This window comes from Ascaphus truei, chromosome 9, assembly GCF_040206685.1.
Source record: "Ascaphus truei isolate aAscTru1 chromosome 9, aAscTru1.hap1, whole genome shotgun sequence".
In the NCBI taxonomy this organism is placed as follows: Eukaryota; Metazoa; Chordata; class Amphibia; order Anura; family Ascaphidae; genus Ascaphus; species Ascaphus truei.
The window spans coordinates 60,646,606-60,673,800 of NC_134491.1; the positions used below are offsets into that span (position 1 = coordinate 60,646,606).

General features: G+C 45.1%; 1 protein-coding gene and 1 long non-coding RNA gene across 4 annotated transcripts in view; one reads left to right on the forward strand and one right to left on the reverse strand.

Annotated features, from left to right (window-relative positions):
* LOC142503138 (polymeric immunoglobulin receptor-like) overlaps nt 1–11,754 on the reverse strand; it is a 28,100-nt gene extending 16,346 nt beyond the window's left edge. For 2 of the 3 annotated variants that reach the window (XM_075615189.1, XM_075615188.1), the window contains exon 1: nt 11,593–11,754. The gene's annotated coding sequence lies outside the window, so the exon portion shown is untranslated. The remainder of the gene's footprint in view (nt 1–11,592) is intronic. The other variant, XM_075615191.1, reaches the window with a different exon arrangement.
* On the forward strand, nt 1,209–26,995 carry LOC142503139 (uncharacterized). Its single transcript, XR_012803942.1, has 3 exons — nt 1,209–1,480; nt 26,028–26,140; nt 26,643–26,995. It is a non-coding gene; the product is annotated as an uncharacterized LOC142503139 (long non-coding RNA).
* The last annotated feature ends 200 nt before the right edge of the window (nt 26,996–27,195 follow it).

The following is a 27,195-nucleotide window of genomic DNA, read 5'->3' on the forward strand; positions in this document are numbered from 1 at the left end:
GGCCAACCCACCTTGCTCAACAACCAGAGACCTGGGTCAGGACTGTAATCCTGGGCTCTGGGAGAGCTGCCGGTGGCCCCGCATATGACAGCATGGTGAGCTGTAGGTAAAGTCGTCATTTACAATATACATCCCTAACACCGAGGAGTCGTGGTTGTGTAAGTGATATGAGAGGTGGCGTAAGTTATGAAGCAGTAGTGCCGGGTTAGGGAAGGAGGTACTTAGGGCTCAAATGATAACAAGGCACAAAACTTACTGTATGTGTTGCCAACTCCCCCTTTCTTTTATATCATCATTAGAATAATTTGGCTTTTGAATTGTCTGCTAAGAGAAAATGTATCATGTATCATACATTAGATAACCTTCATGTTCAGGGGGCCTCACTGACTGGAAGATAAGCACGTGTTAAGGTTGTCTCTCTCTCACCGACTTCTAATCTCACTCAGTGTGATGCATTTCCAGCACCAGCTGCTTCTGGAGATGGGTGAACAAGTCCAAGTCCATTTCTTTGTTTGTTGCATTTATTGAATTACAATTTCCCGTCTTCTCCATTGCTTGCACTAGTGGCAGAATTACAAAAATGGTGCCCTTAGGCACTTACCTGGTGCCGCGCTCCTTCATCATGCCGCCCTCCTCCTTATTCAGCATCAAATGATGCTGCGATGTCACACAGCGGCATGTTGCCATGGAAACGCGACGGTGCGGCATCATTTGACGCTGCAACGTCACGTTGACATGCAATGTGATGCCGTGTGACATCACTGTGGTAACGTGACGGCATGTGACAATCACAACATCATTTGACGCTGAAGAAAGAAGAGGGCGGAAAGAAGGAGATGTTAAGAACTTTACAGAGGCTCCCCTCTCTCCTCCGGCAATCAATGGGGAAGAGAGCAGGACCTCTATATATTGAAGGGGAGGGGGAGGGAAATTTGCCACCCCAAAATGTTACCGCTGTAGGCCCGGGCCTAATGGTAAATCCGCCACTGGCTGGCACGGTATAAATACAAATATACACACATACAGTACATACAGAGCAATGCCGGCCTGTGTAGATGAGAGCATGTATAATAACATTGGGAAATGTTGGGTGCTTTATTCTTTACATTCTTAAATCCACGTGAAATGCTGCAGGCCTCAGCATGTACTAAACGTGGCTCTCATGAGTCAGAAATGTGCACTTTACTCCACCTTCCACTAGCTGCATTATAGTGCTGGAAATTCCCTCCTTGCCTCGGATTCGGTTAAACGCGGCACTGTGGGCGCATTACGTCTCACTTGAGTTTTGAGAAGCGCACAATGTGTCTGTGATAATGCTACAGTAGCCATGCATACTGGGCAGCAGTGGGCAGTGCCAGGGACTTTGCGTTACCTTTCTGCATGAAGTCTGAGGGACGTGAGGACACCTCAGTGCATTGGGAAAGCAGCCTAACAAATAAATGGGCAGGATTACATAATTATTTGTCCTGGCGATAATACCGTAAGTAATTATGTATACAGATGTTTGATGTCAGAATCACGTTGTTGCCCCTGTATAATGTCTAACTTATTCCTTGTTTTTAGCTGTCTCTGCTTCCTCATATTGCTAGATTTACCACTAACATTTTGGAACTGTCCCCCACGGCACTGCTTGAACTGTAGTCTCTTCGGGGCAGGACTCCCCTCTCCTTGTGGGACTATTTATTAAAGTAGCTACAAAACAAATCAAATAAATAAAAATGACATTGATAAGAGTATTCACTTTAATACATCGAGTGCTTTTTAACCTCACTATTTATGTCTGTAGCCCTCACACCTAAAGTATGTTAGATCCTTGAGAGAACCAGAAAGATTAGACGATTTGTGTGTTTATTATGGGCCTCTGATAAAAGGTGCTTAGATTGTAAACTCTCCGGGGGCAGGGAATTTCCTTTCCTAAATTCTGATTTTGCTTGTTGCAGATCTTGTATTATAATTCCCTCTACTGTACTGACTCTTTGTGAAGCGCTGAGTACACTGTGGGCACTATATAAATAAAGATATACATAGAGGGATTTTAAAAGCTATATCATTTCCACATTATATCATCTGTATATGATAACACAGAGTGTGTCATTGTATGAGAAATATAAGGGGCAGTACCATAGATCAGTGGTGAGCAAACTGGGGGGCGCGGCAGTTATGGAGGTCACGCGCTCTTCCCCAGGCATTAAAATAAAATGCCGGGGGACCGCGCGAGGCCTCTATAACACACATCCCTTCCAGCGATGCGTCGTCCTGGTAACCCAGCGTCAAATGCCGTGGGGGTCACGTGATGTCGCGCGTCATTTGACGCCAAGGTTGAGTGGGGGGGGGCGCAAGGTGCCAAGCAGAGCAAGCAGGGGTGCGCACGGGGCAAAGTTTGCGCACCCCTGCCGTAGATAGTAAATTGCATTTTGTAAGATGCAAGTAAATTGTCCAGTTTTCACAGCATGTGCTAAAATGACATTCGTTTCCTGTGTTAAAAAGTACTGTAGGTGCTAAAAGGGGGCATATTTACTAAATAGTGCAAAGCCATGGGACAAAGATGTGTTCATTTACTAACGGTGTAGTTAAGAAGACGCCTATTTTCTTTTTCTTGTTTTTCAAGTTGTCTTTGGTTTTGCGGGGGAAAAAAACTTGATTTACCCTTCTGATTGTGAATGAAGCAATTGGAGAAGTTTGAGCTGTTTTGTAGACCAGCTTATATCTGGCGGTAAAAGGATCCTAATCACTTAACGAGCAGAACACCCTGTTCCATATTTACTTGAAGGTGATTTTCATTATTGAGATACGTAGAACCACAGAATTTGCATAAAATCTCCTTTTTTTTCCACTTGCATGGAAATAAAAGGCTCCTGGCACAGATAATAGAAGCTCATATTTACTAAACGGTGATAATCCATGAGATACCTCCTGGCACCAGAAGACCCCTTACAGCCCATTCACTTCAATTCGCTGGGCTGGGCCAAGACGTGTCATGTAGTAGCACCACTTAGTAAATATGGGACAAAATCTGGTCTAATATAGGAAATCCTTTAGTAAATTGCGCTGGGATTTGCCAGAGATTTGAGCCAATTTTTAGAGTTATGGGTCATTTACTGTAGATGAATAAAGATGGTCCATGGACTTCTGTGGGTTTACCCACAATGTCTAGTGCAGGGCTGTCAAAGATACGGCCCACCGGACCCTTCTGTCCGGCCAAATGACCCCACGCAGATCAGGTACTGGGGACACAAGGGGAGAGCTGGTGTGGTGGAGGGGCCTGTGCGGCTTCTTCCATGCTGCTACCACACATGACTGCAGCAGCAAGTCTCACGAGGCTTGCTGGGTTAATAGGAGTGCCTGGTTAGCCTTTGTGTGGGATCCTGCTGCACTCATGTACCGGAGCAGCATGGAAGAAGCACGGGCCCCTCCCCCACACCACCAGAGGCCCACCCCCCACGCCAGCTCTCCCCTCATGCTGCCTCCCCCAGTAAGAGTGTGAATGGGGGATATTAAGTGTGTGGAGAGGGTATTAAGAGTGTGTTTGTATGATTGGTATTAAGAGTGTGTGTGGGGGGCGGGGGGGAATATTAACTGTGTGTGGGGATATTAAGTGTGAGGCGGAATATTAAGTGTGGGGGGGAATTTTAAGAGTGTGTGTGGGAGGTAAAAGTGTGGGAGGAGGGGAGAGCAATAGAGAGGAAGTGGGGGGAGTGAGGGAAAAAGAGGGTGGAAGAGTGACTTTAATGCTGCCATTTAGCATACAGACGTACTATTCTGTTTCATATGCATATTTAGACAATGTATGGTACGTATCGCCTGAAGGAAATCTATGAAATCTAATCACATGAAATGAGTCCGACACTAGAGATGGGTGCATTTTGGGGGCGGATTTGGATCCGCAGCGGATCGGTCGGTTCCTTTTGTCAATGGATTGCAGCGGATCAACCTCAAAAAGGGCCATTCGCGTTTTGTGGATTTTTTAAATTATTATTATTACTAGTACGCTCCGCGGATTATATTCTACCAATCCGTCCATGCCTTGGATCCAATGGTGGATTTTCATATATCCGCAATGATTGAAACCGCCCAAATCTGTGTGCGGATTTTACACCGCAAAACTGATTTGGGGGGTAACATCAGCGAAAATCCGCGGATTCACTCATCTCTACTCAACACCCTTGGTCTATGTCTTCTATGTCAGTGACCTAAGCTTTCCACCCCTCATACATCAAGCTCATTGGCAGTCTCAATGACCCATTGTTCTCTTTTAGTAGGATGGGGTCTGTCCTTGTGCATTTACCGTGGAAACTGTAACAGTGTAACTACCCAGGCGCATTCTTGTTATGCTGTCACAGTGTTTCAGCACCTTACAGGTTGCCACTGATAATGGCACGGGCAGGGAAGAATTATTCCATGCCCTTTGCCATTGGCAAATAATTAACAAGGTATAAAACAGGTGGTAAACTTTGCTTTGGCACAATGTTTGCTCAATCTTTGAGTTTGTCATTTCAGCATCATTTTTTCTGGTTCCTTTAACCCCTTTGGTGCTGGAGACGCTTTGCAGATAACACACACTTTATGTATTCTCTCTATGCTACATGAATAGTCTTTTCTAAACCATGTGGATGGCCTTAGCAAGCCAATGTTTGAGAATGGCAGCCATATTTACATCCCATCTGTAAAGCACCAAGCATGTTGTTTGTTCAATGTTGTTTTTGTAATGGCTCTTTCCTAATGTATATTTTTTTCCCCCTCCTGGGAAAAAAAAAAGCTGTGTGTGCTGTGCACGCGCATAGTAAGTGAAACTTCTTTGACTTTTGTCACAGAAATTGTATTTGTATTGGTGATGTTTTAATTAAAAATCAAAATACAATTTCATTGACAAAACGCAAATAAATTTGACTTAGAACATGCGTACACATCCCTTGTATTTGCACTAAGCGTGAATTCCTCGTGTGTGCGTGACTGTGTGTGTGTGCGTGACTGTGTGTGTGTGCGTGTGACTGTGTGTGTGCGTGTGACTGTGTGACTGTGCGTGTGACTGTGCGACTGTGCGTGTGACTGTGCGACTGTGCGTGTGACTGTGCGTGTTACTGTGTGACTGTGTGTGACTGTGCGCGTGACAGTGCGTGTGCACGCGACTGACTGTGCGCGCGACTGACTGTGCGTGTGACTGTGTGTGTGTGCGTGTGACTGTGTGTGTGTGCGTGACCATGTGCGTGTGTGTGTGACCGTGTGCGTGCGTGTGACCGTGTGACGTATGCGCAGCCCCCCTGCACCTCACACATCCCCCTAACCTATTCACAGTCAGTGTGTGTATGTCAGTCAGTGTGTGTGTATGTCAGTCAGTGTGTGTGTATGTGTCAGTGTGTGTGCATGTGTGTCAGTCAGTGTGTGTGTATGTGTCAGTGTGTGTGCATGTGTGTCAGTCAGTGTGTGTGTATGTGTGTGTGTGTGTATGTGTGTCAGTCAGTGTGTGTGTCTGTGTGTGTATATATGTATGTGTGTGTGTCTGTCACTGTATGTGTGTCTCTCTTTCTGTGTCCTGCCCCCTCTCTCCTGACTCCTCCCCCCCCCTCACAGACAGGCAGAGCTGCGGACTCGCGGCGGCTCTGCCTGAGACTCTCCTCCCTCCCCCCCCCCCCCTCACAGACAGGCAGAGCTGCGGACCCGCGGCGGCTCTGCCTGAGACTCTCCTCCCTCCCCCCCCCCCCTCACAGACAGGCAGAGCTGCGGACCCGCGGCGGCTCTGCCTGAGACTCTCCTCCCCCCCCCCCCCCTCACAGACAGGCAGAGCTGCGGACCCGCGGCGGCTCTGCCTGAGACTCTCCTCCCTCCCCCCCCTCACAGACAGGCAGAGCTGCGGACCCGCGGCGGCTCTGCCTGAGACTCCTACTCCCCTCACAGACAGGCAGAGCTGCGGACCCGCGGCGGCTCTGCCTGAGTCTCTCCTCGCCCCCCCCCCACCCCCCCGGCGAGACGCGGCCGCACCGGGCACCGGGCAGATACCTAATAAAGGCCCCCCCCCCCCCCTCCGGAAGTGCTGCGTGGGCAGAGGCAGTGTCGGCGGGGAAGGGGGGCAGCGTGTCATCGTCAGCGGGAGCTGGCTTGGTGCTGTGGGGAACGCAGCTCACTCTACCCCCCCCCCCCCCCCCGTTCCATGCCTCGGCCGAGGGAGGTCAGCAGGAGTGGCGGCAATTAAATTTTGAGGGCTGCCGCCGCCGCATGTCAGCGGGTGGGGGGAGCAGAGCTCGTTATGAGCTGCGGCGGCGGATACCCTCCATGATCCCTGGGCTCCTCTCCTCGACCCCGGCGGCGCTGAGTCAGCGGGACGCAGGAAAGCGGAGGTAGGGAGGAGAGAGGCTGCGCAGCATGTCAGCGGCCGTTAGGAGCGGCGGCTATCGCCGCCGCATATGTCATGGTGTGTGGGGGGTGTGGGGCTGGGTGGGGTGTGGGGTGTGATTAGGAGCGGCGCCGCATCTGATTTGTGGAGCGGGTGTGATGTCAGTGTTGGGGTCGGGCTGAGCCAGAACACAGCCCGGCCTCAACTGCCAGCACTGACGTCACATCCGTTTCATTTCTGTCTCCACAATTCTTTTTTGCCCCATCACGAATGAGGTGCCACTAAGGAAGTTTCACTTCAAAAAGAATTATGTAGCAATCCTGAAACTGGAGAAGCTGAGTGCTAAAATAGTTCGGTGACAATTGGCAGCCATTTTTACCGGGCTCTTCAAAAATTGCAATGCGGTTTTCTCAGAAATTAGAAGCTACTGGAAGATTCAAACAAAATATTTAATGGACAAGGCAAATCATTCTGAGGATTAACCTCGTAACTGGATCCAGCAACGCATCCATGGCTGGCCTCTCTGGCAGTGCAGGGGTTAAGGAAATGGCTCTAAGCATGAATTTGCATTGGCTGATGGATTGGTTTCATGGTTGTATGGTGATAGCAGCCAGTACTGATACAGGGCGATCAAGGAAGCAGATTGAGAAATTAAGTAAACAGCTTCTTAACTGATTCCTCTTAAACACTCGCTGGCCAGGTTCAGGAGTGGTCTTGCCACATCATCGCAGGACAATGACAAGGCAAACACAAGGTCGCTCTGGTGTTCTGGTCTTTGAAGTGGTAACAATGCGGCCAGTTATCGGAGGCTATGCATCAAACTGCTCTGAAGGGAGACCACCATGTTGGGAGACCCCGAGTAACATTTACTGAGTAGTGCTAAATCCTAAGGCTTTGGTCCCACTGCGGCCGCGGGCCACCAGCTGCTTGCCCCCGTTTTAGATGCCCCCGCTGGCTCCTTCCGGTGTGGTGGACTGCGTGCTTTGACGCGTCAGCCAGCCGGAGCTACAAGGAGCTTGTGATTTTGGCCAGTGTCGCGTCACGTGACATCCCAGCAGCCAATCCGATTCCCCCCTCTACTCTGATCCCCTCCGTTCCAATTTCCCCCTTTAGCTCCGATCCCCGGTCCAATTCCCCCCCTGCTCCGATTTCCACCCTCTGCCCGATCCCCGTTCCGATTCACCCCCCCTCCCTCGTGTGTATTTGCCTGTGTGTGTGTGTGAGTGCCTGTGTGTGTGTGAGTGCCTGTGTGTGTGTGAGTACCTGTGGGTGTGTGTGTGTGAGTGCCTGTGTGTGTGTGTGAGAGTGCCTGTGGGTGTGTGGGTGTATTTGCCTGTGTGTGTGTGTGTGAGTGCCTGTGTGTGTGTGTGAGTGCCTGTGTGTGTGTGAGTGCCTGTGGGTGGGTGTGTGTGTGTGAGTGCCTGTGTGTGTGTGAGTGCCTGTGTGTGTGTGAGTGCATGTGTGTGTGTGTGAGTACCTGTGGGTGTGTGTGTGTGTGAGTGCCTGTGTGTGTGTGAGAGTGCCTGTGGGTGTGGGTATGTATTTGCCTGTGTGTGTGCGTGAGTGTGTGTGTGTGTGTGTGTGTGTGTGTGTGTGTGTGTGTGTGTGTGTGTGTGTGTGTGTGTGTGTGTGTGTGTGTGTGTGTGTGTGTGTGTGCCTGTGTGTGTGTGAGTGCCTGTGTGTGTGTGAGTGCCTGTGTGTGTGTGAGTGGAGGGGAGCAGGGAAGGAGCTGAGGGTGTGTGTCCTGGTTTTTTTTGTTAACTTTTGGCCGGCTCTGGAGGAGGGAGGGGTGATGCGCGAGAGGCAGAAAATTTGTATCTCCCACTCCCTACAGACTGCAAGTAGCGGTCAATTCCCTGTCAGCGCGCCGCCTGTCTGCAGTGGGGGCGCGCTGACTGAGGGAGCGGGGCCTTAGCCTTTATGCAGCCAATTCAAGTGAGTGCATGTCATATGGTTAATTTATTTAACAACTTTGGGCATTAATGTTTCGTCAGTTTGGGGGCTATTTACTAGCATTTTCAAGTTGGAAAACTGGGAGAACGGGTTGTGCAAAAAACAGCCTGAGGTTTATCAATGAAGGAATCCCATGGAAATCGCTCTGAGTTTTTCCATGTGTTTCCATGAGTTTTTGCAGTTCTATTGCACTGGTTTTACCCCAGTTCTGCAGATAAAAGACTTTAGTACAGTGGTTGTCAACTCCAGTCCTCCAAGGCTACCAACAGGTCAGGTTTTAAGGATATCCCTGCTTCAGCACAGGTGTCTTAATCAGTGGCTCAGTCATTGATTGAACCACCTGTGCTGAAGCAGGGATATCTTTCAAACCTGACTTGTTGCTGGTCCTTGAGGACTGGAATCGGCCACCCCTGGTTTTGTATATAAACTGTCTTTATCGCCCTTTGCTTTAGTCACTGAAATTCGCATGCAGCCAGCTCTGGGGTGGAATTCTGACACAGTAGCCACCAATGTTATTACGATCCATTTCCAGGGATAGTAGTAGAGATGTGAATTAATGGGGCAAAAGTATTTTTAACAAACACTACAAATTGATTAAGTAAATTAGCTCTGCTTATACTGGCGAATCAGAGTAAGTCGGGGTATCTTTCTTGAATTTCTGGGGTGCGATGCACAATTAACACAAATATTCCTGGCAGAGTGCGTCTGGTGTGCATGTGTTTTAAAGATGTCCTCTCCTTTGAAGATAACCCTGAGATTGCATTAGCGATTTTTAAATGAATCACAGATCACAATCATTAATTAAAATAATCACCATAATGATACCAATATCTCTTTGAGGGGCGGTAATCTGTGAGGGGAGGGATGAGATAATAAAGAGAATTGTCCCTTTCAGGAATGGAAACCACAGCCTTCAACACCATACTGTACTTTCTGGCAAATCAACTGACGAAACATTAACGCCCGATGAGTTAATTATTCACGGAGTTAACCAAAGTTCTTGCCGGAAGTAGCAAGCCCTATTTGCCAAACAATCATGGCTCGTAAAAAAATAAAACAGCTGTAAAAGTGAAAAGGATAGCAGGTTCAATGTGCGGCTGTTTGATCATTTGTGCCGGCATCAAATGTAAGAAAGTTGCTGATTGTGCTTCTAACACTTGGCGCTGACTCTTAAAGAGGAAGGTTAATGGCATCTCAGAATCTGGCGGATTTATTCCGCACAAGGAAAACAGCATTACTTAGAGATACAGATGCTGATTCTTAGGAGCAAATTATTTTTTCTCCCACGCGGCCTTTCCGGCTTCAATAAGGTTTTCCGTCCGAAAACTACCTGAACGGCTGCTTTGGAGTATATGTTACCCCCTGGTATCATAATAATATACTATATTACATCAAGTCTCTATTCCCTTGAGGAGTATCACTTATCAACGTCTCCCAGCTGCTAAACTAGAGCAAAATGAATGCAGATTTACTACACCGGATTTATCATAGAAGAAAATCTCACTGGCTGTAATAGGAATGTTTATGTGTAGTGAATTTACCGCATTTTCTTCCCTCCGGTTTTGCAGCTGGGGGACCTAGGCAAATAGATGCCTAAAATACGTGACATGATGTTGACTCTCTTTAGGGCATAAGCTGTAAAATGCGTTAGTGATAATCAGGCACAGAAGATCCCTTTGACTTGAATGTTAGGTTCTGTGCGCTAGTTCCTTATTGGCACTAATGCTCATAACCTCCTCAGCGTTAAAATTGCAGCTTATGATACTTGATACAAAAAGACATTATTGATTTATTCCTGATTCACAATATATATGTGATTTCTAAAAAAAAAAAAAAGAAAACCTTTAAACGCCCAACTAATCTGGTGAGATAAAACCACACTCGATTTCTCAAAGAAACATTCCAATTGGTTGCAAAAAGATCTTTTTAAAATTTCTGTAATTGAGCGGGTGCTGTTTTCGCACTAGCACTGGTAAAGAAAACCGTGTGATCCTCTCGGTGTATAATAGGTGGTGAGATGACAGCGTCTCAACGGGATTTGGGGATACTGTCAGGTTTTAGGGGATCAGTTAGCAAAGCTATTGGGATGCAAACATTGGGCAAAAAAGCAGCATTAAAGTAAAAAAAAAATCTTATTTCTCCCAATAGGAAGTTTTGGTTGTTGTTAAATCTGGGGCTGTGTTTGTACCACTTTTTGCATCAGTTTTGCCGCTGGGAGACTGTATAAGTACCCTCCTTTTTATTTAATGTGCTATATTCATCCGTTGCCGGAAATGAAGCATTTCACTAAGTACTTCTTGCTTAGTATTTGCTTTATTTTGATTTACCGATGGGACAGTGTTTATGAATCCTCGGGAGACTGAATGGGTTCCCGATCTCCCAGCCAGGCACCTACAGAAACTAGAGCACACTGTGCAAATTGCTGTGCAGAACTGGAGCATATATATGGCTGTTAATGCACTTGTGCATAACGTAATGAATGTCCACATTGTCAACTGATTTATTGGTAAATCGCTGCGTATTTCTGTGTCTATGGTTCCAAATAAAAACATTACGACTTACTTTTCACTAGAGCTGCGCAAACCTTACACGTGAGGCAGCGAGCCATGCGAAATTGGACCTTCTTGCGAAAAATGTCGCAGCTAGGTCAAAGGCCGCAGACGATTTGCCATCAATGTGCATTGTAATTTCACTTGAAATACATAGTTGCAAAATTCTCTACATTGGCTTAACGCTGAGACTACACGTAGGGCACACACCGCGTGTCTCGCTCACGGGCTGGCGATATTTCGCTGAAAGCTGACTCATTTGGCGACCTTACTAGCTCTTAGAGGCCTTGCGAAAAGATTGGCACGGAATCGCATTTGAGGGGATAGGGATGGAAACGCTAAACATTTTTGCAAATACACTTTGGACAGTTCGACACACCTCAGCTTTTGTCAAAATAAGCTCTACCTGCCAACATAGCCACATATACAATTAGACATTTTACATTAGTGACCTACAGTTTGACCTTCTCATTTCACTAGAGATGGGAGGAAGTGTGCACCGACGTGGACACAATCTATACTGGGGTCACTTGCCACAGCGGTTGAAGAGGAGACATTGGAGGTTCCAGAAACTCATATACCACAGCTCACTTTTACTGCATGATACTCCTAATAAAAGGAGTCACGTACTTTAGCAGCAAAGGGAAAATACGTTCCCTGACTAGGACGAGAAGCACCTGGGAATTTGGCAGAATGTTTCAATTAAGTTGTGTAAGATACTGTACACACTGCTCTGCAATGATCGAAGTAAATCATACTCACACACAGTCCTGGACATATGGGAAGGTGTCGTCTCTCTATTGTACCGTGCATTAGCTGGGCATCAACTCCTCTCCCTTCACTCTCAACTGCACACTGAGGTTTCTGAGAAGTGAAACTGCATTTAAGTCTCCCGTTGGTCCAACACTTAATTATCCACAGGTACGCCTTCTGCAAGATGCCAGTCAAAGGCATGACAGGTTTGAAAAGGGACCTACCCCTCACCCCGCACCACTTCCTTCTATTATTTTAGCCCTTCCATGGCATGTGACATTTTGGGGATTTTGGGGGGTATGGGATCCTGGAAATTATATACCGTATAAAAGTTTCCTGACTGCAAAGTTTTGGGGCACACTATTTAATAAATACGGTAAGTCTTATCCCATCCAATGTGATTTTCCTTTCTTTGATACCTGTGGCACTTTTGCATCCAAGGGGGGGGGGGGGGACTTCGATAAATAACCGAAACTGTATTTCCGTGTCAATGCAAACAGATGTTTGCTTTGATGTAACGTGGCATTATTTGATTGTGTCTGCGTCAGATGAAAGAAGAAGCCAGTTATCTGTGTCTGACACCTCACCCATTGTTTGCTGGGGGATAGTGCAGAAAATATTGCACCGGGGGGGGGGGGGGAGGGGGGAGTATTGATATAAAAAGTGGCGGAGTTCCCATTAGGCTGAGTAGGCTACAGCCTAAAGAGGCAATTTTTTGGGTGGGAGGAAATTTGTTTGTGTGTGTGTGTGTGTGTGTGTGTGTGTGTGTGTGTGTGTGTGTGTGTGTGTGTGTGTGTGTGTGTGTGTGTGTGTGTGTGTGTGTGTGTTGCCATGACAACGCGGCATAATGTGAAGTTGTGATGTCATACACTGAGGAGGAGGGCCGCCCCCCAGCCTACGGGCTGCAGAAACGTAAGTCCGCCACTGGATACACACTACTTAATTATTACATATGCGCCATGTAACTTCTCCTAGTGACACTCAACCTACAAACTGGCGCTCACTGGGCAAAACTGGAGCAAGGTGCCTGGATACATTAGTGTTAAGGCCACAATCTCCCCCAGAAGCCTATGTGAGAGATACTCATATAATGTTAGGATCTTGCACCCTGAGCATGTCCTACTCTTTTTTTACATTATAGTATTACAATAGGCTCTGGGGAGAGCTCCCTTTTAACTTCCCAGGCACTTAATATTTCAAACTCTTATATCTCATGCACAAAGCTTCGGAAAGGGCAAAAAGTAGATCTCAAAGTACAGATGAGGCCAGATTCATCTCCACCTTGGAGCAGGTGGACTGCGGCCCCAAAACAGCCTAATCGTAGTCAAGTGCAGCGCAGGGGGAATTTCCAATAAGGATTAATGCAACGTGGGGTCCCTGCTTCTTAATGGGACTCCCACTGTGTTAGTCCTACCGGGCTGCCACCAGTCTGGAAGACCTGCTCAGAGCGAGCAGAAGGAAGCAGCCCCTCTCTCTGTCTCCCTGCACAGCTCTTACAGGCGATAAAGTTTTCTTTGATAAAGTTCCACACAGGAACGAAACGCGTCAGAGTGGCTCTCTGTGATGCGCAGCACTCTAGTTTAATAAAGCTGTTTTTAACTACTCATGTTTCCGGTTGAATTCCTGCTGCAGTGACCATCTATACACTACGAACTACTTACAGGCGATCGTGCTGTTTTTAATTTTTAATATATAGGATTGAACTGGTGGTCTCCAGAGCTGAACCGCATTCATTTCAGGTCTGAGGATCCCCTGCTTCCTCAGGTAGAAGCGTTTGTATTGTGTGCCGGTATCTCCTGCAAGTTTAAATCCCCCTGGTCATGGCCCACGTGTCCACTTAAACATGCAGGAGATACCAGCACCCTATTCTAGGACCTTTACCTCAGGAAGCAGGGGGGTCTCCGGACCTGAAACTAATGCGGTTCAGCCCCGGAGACCCCCTGCTTCAATACTGTAATAAAAGTAGCTTCATTACCTCAGTGGCTACTCGCTAAGATAATGAAGGGGTTAAACAGCAGTACCCATTTTGTTGGTAGAAGAAGTGGTGTTTGAAGGTAGTTGCCCCAGGGTGGGTGGTTAGGACTCCCAGGAGGGTTGAGGGAGGGCTTAATCCCTTAATTACTTTAGTGGTTACTACCACTAAGGTCATTAAGGGGTTAACCCATCCTACTACCCACCCACGAGGCCTAACAACCCACCCGGGGCACCTACCCCTTTCACCCACCCCTCTCTAACACCAACAGTCCCCCCTAACCACCACCACCACAGAGGAATGAGCAAAAGCCCTATTAGCCAAATATGGGGAAGCAGAGGGTCCCCAGACCTGAAATGAATGCGGTTCAGCTCCGGAGACCCCCTGCTTCAATCCTATGTAATAAAAATAAAAATAGCTCAATCACCTGTAAGAGCTGTGCAGGGGGACAGAGAGGGGGGCAGCTTCCTTCTGCTCTCTTTGTGCAGCTCTTAGACTGGTGGCAGCCTGGTAGGATTAACACAGCGGGAGTCTATTCAGAAGCAGGGACCTCCGCTGCATTAATCCTTATAGGAAATTAGTCTACTGAGTTATTGGTCGCGGGGAAGCCGCGATCTGGACATGGTCAGGCTCCCATTCAGCTGCAGTTTCCTTGCACCCAAATGTTAAATGAATCTGGCCTCATCTGTAAATGAAAAGATAAAATGCAAAAACATGGTAATCAGGGCGGACTGCTGCTTTAAGTGTCCCAGACTCAAAATTCCTCTAATATCATCAGTTGAGCTCATTCGTTGTCTTAAAGCTGCAGTCCAAGCAATATCCCACATGTGTGTTTTTTTAATAAATCAGTTCTGTACTAGTTCTGTACTATGAGAAAAACGTGTTATGTATTATAATGTAACAAGCATTTTTGTTCCTATAGCAACCATTTACAAATACATCCCCTTCCTCTTCTGAAACAGGCTCTGGCACACCCCTTTTTGAGCCCTTCCCTCTCTCTAGCAGTGCACCAATTGTATCTAGTGACTGCCTGGTCACATGTTCTTCCCCACAGAATTTTGCATCTTGGGTCCTCTTCTGCTGCACTGGCAGCCATTTAGTGAACCCCCTAGCCGAATCTTCGCCGATCGATCACAGGAGAACAGATCGATCGGCCACTTAGCTAATCAGTTGTCAGCATGTAGATTGTATTGATGCACATATTGAATGGGATTTTTTTTTACATTTAATAAACAGCAGCTTAAACTGCTGCCCTAATACAAAGGCCACATACTGTACAGAGTAACTTCTTCTAAAACTTTATAGGCAGCAATGAAAGAGGAGCAGTTCTAAATGAAATATAAAATACAAATGATTGTAAAATCCTAACGTCTGCTTCTGGGAGAGACTGCAGTGTGTTAGGATTCCTTATTTCTTTATTAATCCCTCTGGATTGGGCTCCTTCTGCATCAGCACAAACCTCACCTCCTTATGGTCTTCCTTATCCTTTGGAGGGTTATTTGTTACAATACTAATGGTGTTTTAAGTTGAAATCTGTGCTAAGAGAGCTGTTTTAATACAGCAGTCTAAGCTGCCATTTTTCTCCTCTATAATATCAATACAATTCACACAGTGATAAGTAATTAGCTAAATTGCTGATCGATCCGTTCTCCTGTGATCGATCTACAAAGATTTGGCTCGGAGGTTCACTAAATGGCTGCAGAGTGGTATGGACCCAGTATCTGGGACTTTGTAAATGGTTGCTATAGAAACAAAAAAGGCTTGTTACATTGTAATACATTAAAAATGTAATTCCGAGTTGTTGTTTTGTTATCTAAATGCTAGAAGTATTTTCTCATAGTACACAACTGATTTATTTAAAAAAAAAAAACATGTACAGTAGGATATTACTTGGTCTGCAGCTTTAAGCACTTAAACTATAGCATCAGTGTAACAATATATTTTGCTCCACACGTGTCAGTCAAGTTAAGGAGGTATATGGGGCAGCAGGAGAAGACCTTTGAATTCAGTAACCATATGGTTAACTTACTGTACACAACATCGGAGCCATCTCTACAGTGTTAAGCTTTATGTAATCAAAGCAAACACCCAAACCTTGTGTTCTCTGAAGATTATTTTTCCTTTGTTGCTTTACAAGGAAGTGGCTTTGGAAGACAATCGAATACATTATGTTGAGAAACTTCCTAGTAAGGCACGTATGGGGTGGGAAGGCTAGTCTCACACATGCCTGTATGTTATGTATTCACCAGAGGTGACACTTCCACATTACAGGCCATACGAAGAAACCTACTACCATCTCTCTAGCCACTTCAGTGTGGGAAGGGCCAGCAATGCACAAATTAAACACACAAAGGTGTTCCTAATTGGCGCTCCCAAAAGTGATTGACTATAACAAATAGGAGATACCAGCACCCCGTAACGGGGCTTGTATATCTGGAAGCAGGGGGTCTCCTGACCTCAAATCAAGGTGGTTCTGCTCCGGAGACCCCCTGCTCATCTACACTAGTATTACAATTTATTACAACAGCTTCATTTGGTTCATTCATAATTATTATTATTATTGAAGTATTTAAACTTTATACTTATTACCATATAGGTTTTGTCAATTGGATGTAGCACTGGGCACCCCTGTCTTCTGTTGTATACATTTGCCACGCACAGTAGCACTCTTTTTTGACATAAATATATATTCATGATGTGGTGGGTGTAGGAGTTTGAGCAAGCTGGGAATGTGTGTTAATCGTCGCATTTTACCTCAAGAAGATGACGAGACAACATCGTGTTGTGGATTTACAATGGGGTTATGGATTGACAGATGAAGATAGAAGATTAATGAAAGATAGAAATAATGACAGATAAAGAAAGAAGACGGCGATAGAAGATAAAAGAAGAATTTTGTTACCTGTTCCGGATCTTCAAGGTGGATGGCCTTGGATTGACTTTGATGACGTCGCGGTACGAGAGATTCCAGAATCGCCGGGATTCGGAGGGCCAACCTTTTTCCAAAGGTAAAAAAAATATTGAATGTATGTAATTTTATTTTTACCGTTTTTTTATTGTATTTTTTTCATTGCCCATTGACTGATAATGTATTAATCTGTGCCCGTTTAGGGTACAGATCAATACAGTGACAGACAATGCATTTTTGGCAAATGCTTTTTTATATTGATTGTTGTTTTTTAGTTTTCTGTTTATTATTTGGCATAAATTGTTTGTAATTTGGATGTCTTGTTTTTATGTCATTTTCCAATTGTTTAGCGGTTTTAATTAATTATTTATTTTTTTGGCTCCTAGTTTAATTGATGTGTTGGCTAGTGGTTATATTAATTAATTGATTTGTTGGTTAGTGCTTTTATTTATTCAATTGATTGGTTGGTTAGTGGTTTGATTTATTTACGTAATTGATTGGTTGGCTAGTGCTTTGATTTATTTAATTGGTTGGTTAGCTACTGCTTTTATTTCTTGAATTGGGGTGTTTAGGTGCTTGTGTATATGTTTTATTATTGTGTATTATTGGCCTTCATGCTTTTTTATTAGGGTGACAATTTACTGCTATAGTGGCTTATCATGCCCATATTATATGGATATGATGTACCACTATGCTAATCAATGGGTACAGGGTGGGTATAGTGGTCCTGGGATGGTTGGTTTGGCATCCCGGGTGGGTAACAGGGGATGGGTTTAACCCCTTAATTACTAGAGCGGTTATTAACCGCTAAGTTGATTAAAAGGTTGTTTATTTTCTTGTATTCTTTCCAGCAACGGAGGCCATGGCCCTGCAGTATGCTGATGAGGATACCCTTCATGATGGCAGGGGTAAGTTGAACGTTTTATTTACTTAATTTATGCTGGCTGGCTAATGTTTAATTTTATAATGGGCAAATGAGTTATTATCCATATCTGGATAATAGTTATTTTGCCATTACTGTACTGTATGTGTTGGGGGGAGCAGGGGAAGGGAGGTGTATTTATTGCAATGTTTTCCAAATTATTTTTTTGCAATAGGATTGTTACCGCAGGCCAGCGGGGACCCCCGGACACCCGTGGTGGCCACCCGGGGACACCTGTGGGGCCCCTGGACACACACGGGGATCACCTGGAGGCCCACGGACACTCGCGGGGACCACATAGGGACCCCTGCCAGCCTCTGGTATCAATCATGTATATAAAGCAATAAATAATGCTTTTATGTTGGGGCACAGGGGGTGGGTGGGTTGTGTATTGGTGGTTAGTACATATTGTAATGTTTATTGGGGGCAGAGGGGGTGAGTGAAGGGCCAAGTACCCACTTCACTCACCCCCTCTGCCCTAATAAAGCTGCTGTTGTTCCTTAACCCCTTCATTGCCTTGGCGTATAGACGCTAAGGTAATAAAGTTGCCTGTAAATGCATTTTTATTGCATGGGATTCATGCCGGGGGCCTCCAGTGCTGATATTTATGGTATCAGCTCCGGAGACTCCCGGCATCAATCCGATGCAGTAAAAATGCATTTTTTTCAAGTCCCCTCTCGTCACTTATTGGCAGCTTCTCACCACCTTCCTGCCAACTTTTCCTGGCGGGAGGATTTTGAGAGAAAATCTCTATTCTAGAGCCGCGATTAGCCTCGATTAAGCTAATCGGGGCTCCTAGAATTGCATAAGTTTGAAAACCTGCCGATAAGTGGCTCATCACCGCTCATTTGGCGGGTTTTTTTCTTTGAAAAAAAAAGGGACGAAAAGGGCTTTTATCGCCAACATATCAGGGTTTACTGAATCGCAGTAGGCTTTTTTGGCAACAAGGCCTCGATAAGTGGCTTATCGGCGCTTAGTGCATAGGCCCCACAGGCTTTCTAAAGAATGAGGAATATGCGAGTAGTACCTTTGAGAGATCTTTAAGTCCGTTCCCTGCTGTGAGAACATACCACTGTTGTGTGTTTATTTTCTTGTATTTCCAGTGATTTTTTGCATCGACCTGCTTTGGAGAAGAATGCACTAATTAGGTTTGTTTTTTTTTAAATGTGGCCAGGAGGTTTTTTTGTTTTTTTAATTTTAAATAAATCAGTTGTCTAATATTAGATTACATTTACTGCCTTCTTGTTCTCTTTTTCCACTCTTTATGGCCTTATTATTAATTTTTTATTGTTCTTTTAAATTTGTGAGTGCAACTTACCAATGTAAATATTATTTTATTCCAGGCTGGAATCTATCCTATATTAGCAGAAGGTACCCCGCTACAGCAATATAATATAGAGATAATTGTAATATGAGAACGGTGCCTTGGGTAATATTAATAATTAGTACTTTTTGTAGGAAATTATCTGATTGGATCCTACTCTGTCACAGGGTATCACTTAACCCCAGTGGTTCAACCAATGTAGACAGGCTGTTATGTTATTTACTCAGTGTATGTATACTTCTTGCTGTTGAGGCAACACCGTTATATCTTAGGTTAACTGTATACCAGCACCTTAATTCGAAACATTGATCTAATTCTACTCAATTGTTTCGTTCATTATCAATCCAGAGTGCATATAGCACTCAACATTGGATTGTTATGTGTGTGTCCTTTAATGGATTTTAACCCCCATCTTTTTAATTATGATGAACAATAAAATGTATTTTTAATTCTTATCACTAAACATTCAGCTTTGGGAACTGAGTGCCATATTGGGTTTCTAGCTCTCCTCTCTTTCCTGGAATCTATCTCAACCAGCTCTGCAGGAAGCAGAGAGATCAAAATAATAATTGCACAATGCAGATGAAAAGATTAAGGACCTTTTTCTATATTGGTCCGATGTGGCGGTTTAAAAATCTCCAGTGAAATATATGGAGATTTTCAGACATAAACGGCTTGAATTGGCCTTTTGTACAAAATGTAATTGCCCCCTAAACGCGCATTACCGCATTGAAGCTGGGGGTGAAGTGATGGTGGGGAGAGGAGTAGAAGTGGTAACACTGAATCATAATTTAGCTCATTATTAAATGATCCATGTCTTATCATGGCCTCATAGTCGGGATTACTCTATGCTATTTAAGTAAATGTATATACAGGGCAAACCTCTCTGTGACATTTACATTCTTGGTACCTTTTGCCAGAGTAAAGTTTCCTTGATTTCCCCTAATTCTTAAGTTTATATTTCCTTTTTCATAACTGACTTTGTTTTCCTTCCATGAACAAACATTGAGTACTTGCCTGTGAAGTTCATTACATTGCATACAAAACTAACATGCAGTAATATAAATGAGTGCAGAGTACAACTATGAATTTCCAACCGGCTTAAGTTCCTTGGACACAAAGAGCAGAAAGAAATCAGTGAAACAGGGAACTGCTGAGCCTCCTGTAATGCATAATCAGCACTAACACAGTTGAATGCATAACCCTCATAGTGCCTTGAATGATGATGGTGATAATCCCTATTCACTTTCCTTCTTGCAGGAAATAAAACTTAAAAACACCACAACCTGCAAAGCATCAACATGCCAGTAATAACCAACAGGAAACCCCCCTGTAGTGAGGGTTCAGTTACATTTTAGGGAGCAGTGAGGTTCAGCTCCTATTGATTTTAGAGAGCTCCAATTCATTTTTTCTGTTCTTTATGTTACTTAATCCAGTAAGAAGTTCAGAGCTGTGCTCTGCGTTGATATATATTACAGCATGTTAGTTACAAATAGATTTGCTCAATGTGGTAATTCACGTTTAATCCTTTAACCTGTATCGGACAATCATTTTGATCGCCCCTGCTTCCTGCAGACCTGGCATGATTAGATGCCAGTCTGAAACCCAATCATTACGTTTGTAGTTTGTATTCACTTAAAAAGGAAAGCTTCATGGGTAGGTCTAACACCGAAAGGTTATTTATAACCACAGCAAAACTTGTGTTTATTGTAATTCCCTCAACACGGTGAGCAAAATAATAATTACCCCAAACTTCCTAGAAGGGCACATGTGTGGCGCTGGAGGCGATGGAAGCTTTGTAGAGAGGCTCCGCTGAAGGCCAGCACATAGATAAATATACCAGAAAAATGATTGATTTTCTATGTAAAACCGTGACAAACGTGTGTACAGTACAGTATGTACATCCCAATAAACTAAACAGCACAATCGTCAAAACAATCACACGTCCAGGAAGCGTTGGACTTTTGTAAGTGAAGGGAGTCACCCTAGAACATGGTGCTATGCTACATGGCGTCTTAGGCTCAGATAATGGCCCAGACGTCCAGGAGCTGAGTCAACAAAGCCCTGAGAAAGATACAGAAGATTTTTTTCCTCAAACATAGAAAGTATGTGTCAAGCTGAGATACAAATGGCTCTGCGAGAAGCGAATTCAGAAATAGGGTGTTTGGGGGAAAGGGCAGACACAATGGAAGAGAAAGTAATCACCCACCGTGTGGTAGCCCAAGATACTGTATAACTACAGTACCACGCGGTCACAGATAAAATCAATCCTAGAAAGACAAGAGGATTTGGAGAACCGCTCATGGTGTGATAATCAATACATTGGAGCAGAGGTTCTCAACTCCAGTCCTCAAAACTCCCCAACAGGTCAGGTTTTAAGGATATCCCTGCTTCAGCACAGGTGGCTCAACTAGTTGTTCACTTGAAGACTGACCACTGGTTGAGCCACCTGTGTTGAAGCTGGGATATTTTGAAAACCTGACTTGCATTAGGCAAATACCTGAAAATATTGACCATACATATGTAACGGGTATTCCCCCACCCAATCGCAGAGTATAGTGTGGGTGCGGAGAACATACAGTGTTACCAGCGTGTGGTGCGTTACCTGTTGGCTCACAGGAGGGCTGAGCTTCCACCAAGGGGAACCTGGGGCAATTATGATACTATGAGTAACCACTTACTTGGTGCAGCGCCTCCACCTGAGATGGTTCCTAGCAGAGCAGGAATTGTTCCTCGCAGGACATCATACAATAACCATATACACGATATGTGAGATAACCAAATACCTTTTACTTTGGAGCATAAGAAACACATATATCATCACACTGAATATAACAGGTATCCCTCTCTAGAGGAGACACTAACCACTGCGTCTCACACAACGCTAACGCTATGTTGCGCCACGGCGGACGCCAACACTTCATGCGCCACGGCGGACGCTAACACTTTATGCGCCACGGCGGACGCTAACACTTTATGAATGCTCCCACCCCGTGTCCGATAACCCCACCCAATGTCCCGCACTACCAAGTCAGATACAGGTGTGTGTGTGTGTGTGACTGCGCAGCCACTACGTCTGGTGATAGGCCTTGTTGGTGCACTTGATGTTATGGGTTACCTCCCGGGCACTCCAGTGCTCGGACCTGCAACGGGCTTCACAAAGGGTCAAGGCGAGCTCCTGCACGATATCCGTGATCCACCGTAGGATGATCCATCAGGGGCGATCCCACCCTCAAAATAGTCCAGCTCTCTCCCAGCAAGACACGCAATGTTCTTTGTTTCCTACTATCAAATAGCTAATGGGGCAAAGTCCCTAACCTAGGGCCTGTCCCTACAACACTCCACTAGGGTGACTCAGGGCTATCTGGGGCCTAGGGGGATTGCTGGCCTAGTGCAGGGAGTCACTGACTCCTGCACCCTACCTCCTTCCCCTAGCTGCTCCGGTCACCAACTGCCAACGTGCAGACAACTTGCGAAAAGTATCTATTTGCTCCTGCAGGGAGTCACTGTGCCCTATTGGCTCCCTGGCATCACGTGGGGCGCGCAGAGGCTCATGGGACTCGTAGTCCCTGCCGAGAGCCTTCCCTGGTAGGCTAGGGTTTCGCGGGCCCCTATCTGCGCATGCGTGAGCTGTCTGGAGTTCTCCAGGGCCACCTGCCTGGATTCTGTTTCTAGAGACTTCTCTGGATGAAGATAGTGGATGGGGGGAGAGGGGATGGGGGGAAGAGAGAAAGGATGGGGGAGAAAGAAAGGATGGGGGAGAAAGAAAGGATGGGGGAGAGAGTGAGAAGGTACAGTATGTGAGAGAGAGAAGAGATAGGGGAGAGAGAAGGGATGGGGTGAGGGAGAAGGGATGGGGGAGAGAGAAGGGATGGAGTAGAGAGATATGGGATAAGGGGAGAAAGGAAAATGGGGGGGGGGAGAGGGATACCAGTGTAATTTGCATATGTTTAATAAGGAAAACATAATTTAAAAAGTGTGCGCATACTGTGTAAGTTATAGTGAATTTTGGCAAAAAAAAACCATTTCTGCTGTGGCCCGAGTCTTGTAGTGGGACTGAAGAATTGGCCCACAAGCTATTCTAACTGTGACGGGCCCGCTCCTCAGTTACCTCATACTGCCGTGCATCAAGATTACTTTTGTTTATTTTGTTGCACTTATAATATTGACTTTTCTACACTGTAGCGATCCTAGCCCTTTCCATCCGTGTACATACCAGGGACATTTGTCTCTCGAGAAATGTTGCAGCCAGACGTGTGTGGCTATACAGTACCTCGTCTGATTATTTCATTTCACATGTATAGGCTTAATATAAAATTATTTGATTCGACTACATCTCTCAGTGTTAGTTCTTTGAGTGCTGGGACCCCACACCTTTCTATTGAGATATTTCTGACCCCGGGGACGTCATTGGTCTTGTGCAACCACAACAAATGATTAAGACTCGCTTTACTCAGATAGACGTGCTGTCTGTCACTGTAATTAGATAAGGCAGCGTTTCGCCTGGCTGATTTGTAACAGCCAGGTTTGATTCATTCCTTTTTTTCTCTAAACCACGCCCTTGTTAGCTTTACATTTTTTATGGTTCCTTGCACACTTACCTCTCTGGCTTCAGAAGGTATCGCAGAATATCTCAATAACTATAAAAAAAAATGTCCCTTAAATGATTATATCGTAATGTTTGAATAACCCTCAAAAACATAACATTATCCAACTGCATTGTAAGAAAATAGGAGTCATATTGCACTAATATTAAGTGAGCACCCAGGTTTTGTGATGGGACATTTTCTTGCTACTTGCATCGGCTCCCATTTAAAAAAAAACAAAAAAAACAGGTGGAGCCGTTTTAATTAATAAATGTTTGCATTTTGTTCCAGGAAAGGCCAAACAAGACAGGTAGGGCCGATTTAAAAAAAGGGAAAATCATATTAGGAGACCATACATGCCAGGATAAATACAGGTACATAATACAGTAGGTTCCAATGGAACCAGCACCAGGATACAGCCAGGGGCGTAGCTATAGCCCAGGGGCCTGCACTCTTGGGGGGGCCGCTCTCCCCTCCTATCGGCGGCACATTGCGGGCCTGAGATGCAGGAAGGTAGCACAGGGAAATCCCTTGCTCTGCAGGTGGGTGGGCAGGGCCTGTATCAGGGGGCGGGGCCTGGATCAGGGGGCGGGGCTCTGATATACAGCAGGAGGAGAGGGGGGAAATGCCTTCCTCTGCAGAGCCTCTGTAGGTGGGCCGGAGGGAAGGGGCGGGGCCTCAAGTACAGTAGTGTAGGGTGGGAGTTGCAGCCTGAGAGACAGGCTGGGAAAGGTGAGGGGGAGGGGAAGGGGCGGGGCCTCGGTCAGTGGGCGGGGCTGGAGCTGCAGCCTGAGAGACAGGCTGGGAAAGGTGAGAGGGAGGGGAAGGGGCGGGGCCTCGGTCAGTGGGCGGGGCTGGAGCTGCAGCCTGAGAGACAGGCTGGGAAAGGTGAGGGGGAGGGGAAGGGTTAAATAACAGGGGTAAAAACAGACATGAAAGGAAATGATACAGAAAGGAAGAGACACAAAGAGAATATGAAGTACAAGAGAGAAATACATAAGAGGGAAAAAGAAGACGAGAGAGAGAGAGAACAAAGAGAAAGAGAGAGAGCAAAGAGAGAGAGAGAGCAAAGAGAGAGAGAGAGAGCAAAGAGAGAGAGAGAGCAGTGAGAGAGAGAGCAAAGAGAGAAAGAGAGCAAAGACAGAGAGACACGAGGGGGAGAAAAGAGAGAGAGACATGAGGGGCCCTGTATTTTTTTTGCCCGGGGGCCCACACATGTCTAGCTATGCCACTGGATACAACTCTTACTGGAATAGTTGCTTCACAAATAATTGATTGTGATAAGAGGAAGCAGATTAAGAGGACTTGCAAAATTATACTGACATTTGCAAATTCCTCTCCCATACCACATAGTAGATGACTAGGGCAATAAAAGTCTTTCTTGCCCCTCACCCCTCACAATTGGAATAGAAAATAATTGAGCCATATACAGTATGTACATGTGCAGATGTACAGATCCAAGAAGAAAAGCCATATGAGGAATTGCGAAGATACAAAGGTGTGTGGGACCGAGTAAGTGATGTATGCAAGGATAGTATTAGTATAGAGCCCTCTGATATATAATGTGTAGTGCGCTGACCGAGGGACAGGCAGCTTGCTTACTCCAGGTTACCTGATGCTGATCGACCAATTTCTAATCCTCTTGCTTTCACAACCGTGAGTCTACATTTTGCAAGTTTTGAGAATATAGTCTATGATATATAGGGGGACAAGCAAGTCTACAGTTATTGATTTAGGAAGTTAACTAGGTGCCTTTATACGTGGACATTAATAGCTGATTTGTGAAAACTCTTTAATAGAGCAGAACCAGCCAGGCACCATCTTCTTTTACATGTATATGCTGTAAACCCTGAGACTTATCAATTACATCAATCCTAAGAGGAGCTGCTAAGGATACCTTTTCTATTAAAGTAATTGGATATTACTGTAGTGTTTCTGGATACTCTTGGGATTGCTTTTTGGAGCCCTAGACTTGGTCTTTGGACTTTTTTTTGCATATCATGCAATGATAAATATACAGTATATCATAGTAAACACAGGGCGACTCGAAACAACCATGCAATCTGGAGGCTGAATAATTCCTCAACATACTTCAAGTAGTTTCCAGTCTCAAAAGGGAACCTAAAGACTACGTAAACTTTAATATATCATTAGATATCTCCTCGCCTATTCTTTGGCAGTCTCTCAGAGGAAAAGACTGAGCATGGCCAAGCAGGAGAGGCTTTTGCCCCATCTAGAAACTCTGGACATCCATCAAAAAGCTAATCCTACCAATAAGCTTCTGAAAGAGTTAGAGAGGGCCAGGGATGAAATTAGGCTACGAGATGGAATAAACCCAAACAATACCACGAGGTGGGTAACAAGCCTGACTTCATGCTAGTGTAACACCTCTCTCCCCAACCAATAGAAGAGGGGCCACATCAGAGTGTTTCACTATCTCCTAAAGTGAAATCTCGTGTGTGTGTGTGTGTGCAGGTGATGCTCAGCGGTTACCTTGTATCTCAGGGTGCTGGGACCTCGTGCAGGCTGGGGTGTTGAGCAACAAAAAGAAAAAGGGTGCCAGGAACATTCTTTCAACTTTATTAACAGTCCAAATTGTAATAGCAACAGAACCGGTTTTCAGGTTACAAAAACACTCTGAAACCTCTGACGAGTGCCCTTAACCACGCTTGTCAGTTTTTCATCATCATCATCATCATGTCCCATATTTTGTTTTCTACTTTTTTCCATAGAGGAGCATCTCTAAGCCTCCCTAATCCTGGAATGGAAACTTCCGCTGCTGCCATTTAGCCAAAGCCATTCAGTCGCCCAGGACAGGCAGTCAGCGTCTGTTTTCGCTCCTAAGGTAAGCGATTGACGCTATGGTACTGGGTTGCAGTTAAGCTTTTTAGGGTAATGTGTTGAAGTTAAGCTTTTTAGGGTAAGGGGTACGATTAGGGGGTAAGGGGTTAATGTTAGGGGTTTTAAGGTAAGAGGTTAATGTTTTTACGGTAAAGATTAGCGTTAGCATTAGGGGTTAAGTTTAGGGGCTTTTGGGTAAGTGGTTAATGGGTTAGGGTAAGAGATTAAGGTTAGGGGTTTTTAGGGTAAGGTGATTCATTACTTTGGCAGCAAAATGGCCGGTGGCCAAATATCCCAGGGGCTAAACAGCGGTGGCTAAACTGTGGCAGTGGACTGGTAGTGGTGAAAGCTCCACTAGCCTATTACATACTTTTGTCACGGGTTGTATATGAATAACCAGTATGTATGTAAGTTTTCAATAGGTTTGAATAAGAGAAAGACCCATGGATCTACGGGTAGTAGAATATTTCATCCAGTTATTTGATTCATTCTCTCACATTTTCCAGAGTTTGCTGATTTTGAGACACGTCCACCAAATATGAAGGAAGGTGTCTCTGTTCCTGCATTTTCTCCAACAGTCGGGGGAATGTCTGGGAAATGCTATGGAGCTTATGCGGCGTGAAGTGCCATCTATGGATGACTTCCCTATTTATTTCCTTAATAGCTGATCTCATGGATGATTTAGTGGTTCTTTCGAAAATGTCTTCCCAATATACCTTGGACTCTAGGTCGCTCTCCCACTGTAACATGAAATGTATATTTTATTCAGTACTATCGGTAGAGATGATCCTGTAAAACAGAGACACAGGGTCGTTGGTTGTTTTGAGAATGACAATAAAGGGTTTCAAATATTGTTAAAGATCTTGTTACCTGTTTCTTTTTATACAAAGTCATAACGAAATGTCTCTGTAAATATTGAAAGAAAAGGTTATTAGGGGTTTCCTGCTGTTCATGGAATTCCTGGAAGGTCCTCATCTTATAAAAGTCTCTACGTTTTACTACAGTATATGGGCTTGGGTACCTCCCAAAAAATGTGGGTTGCCAAAGAGCAGAGAGAGT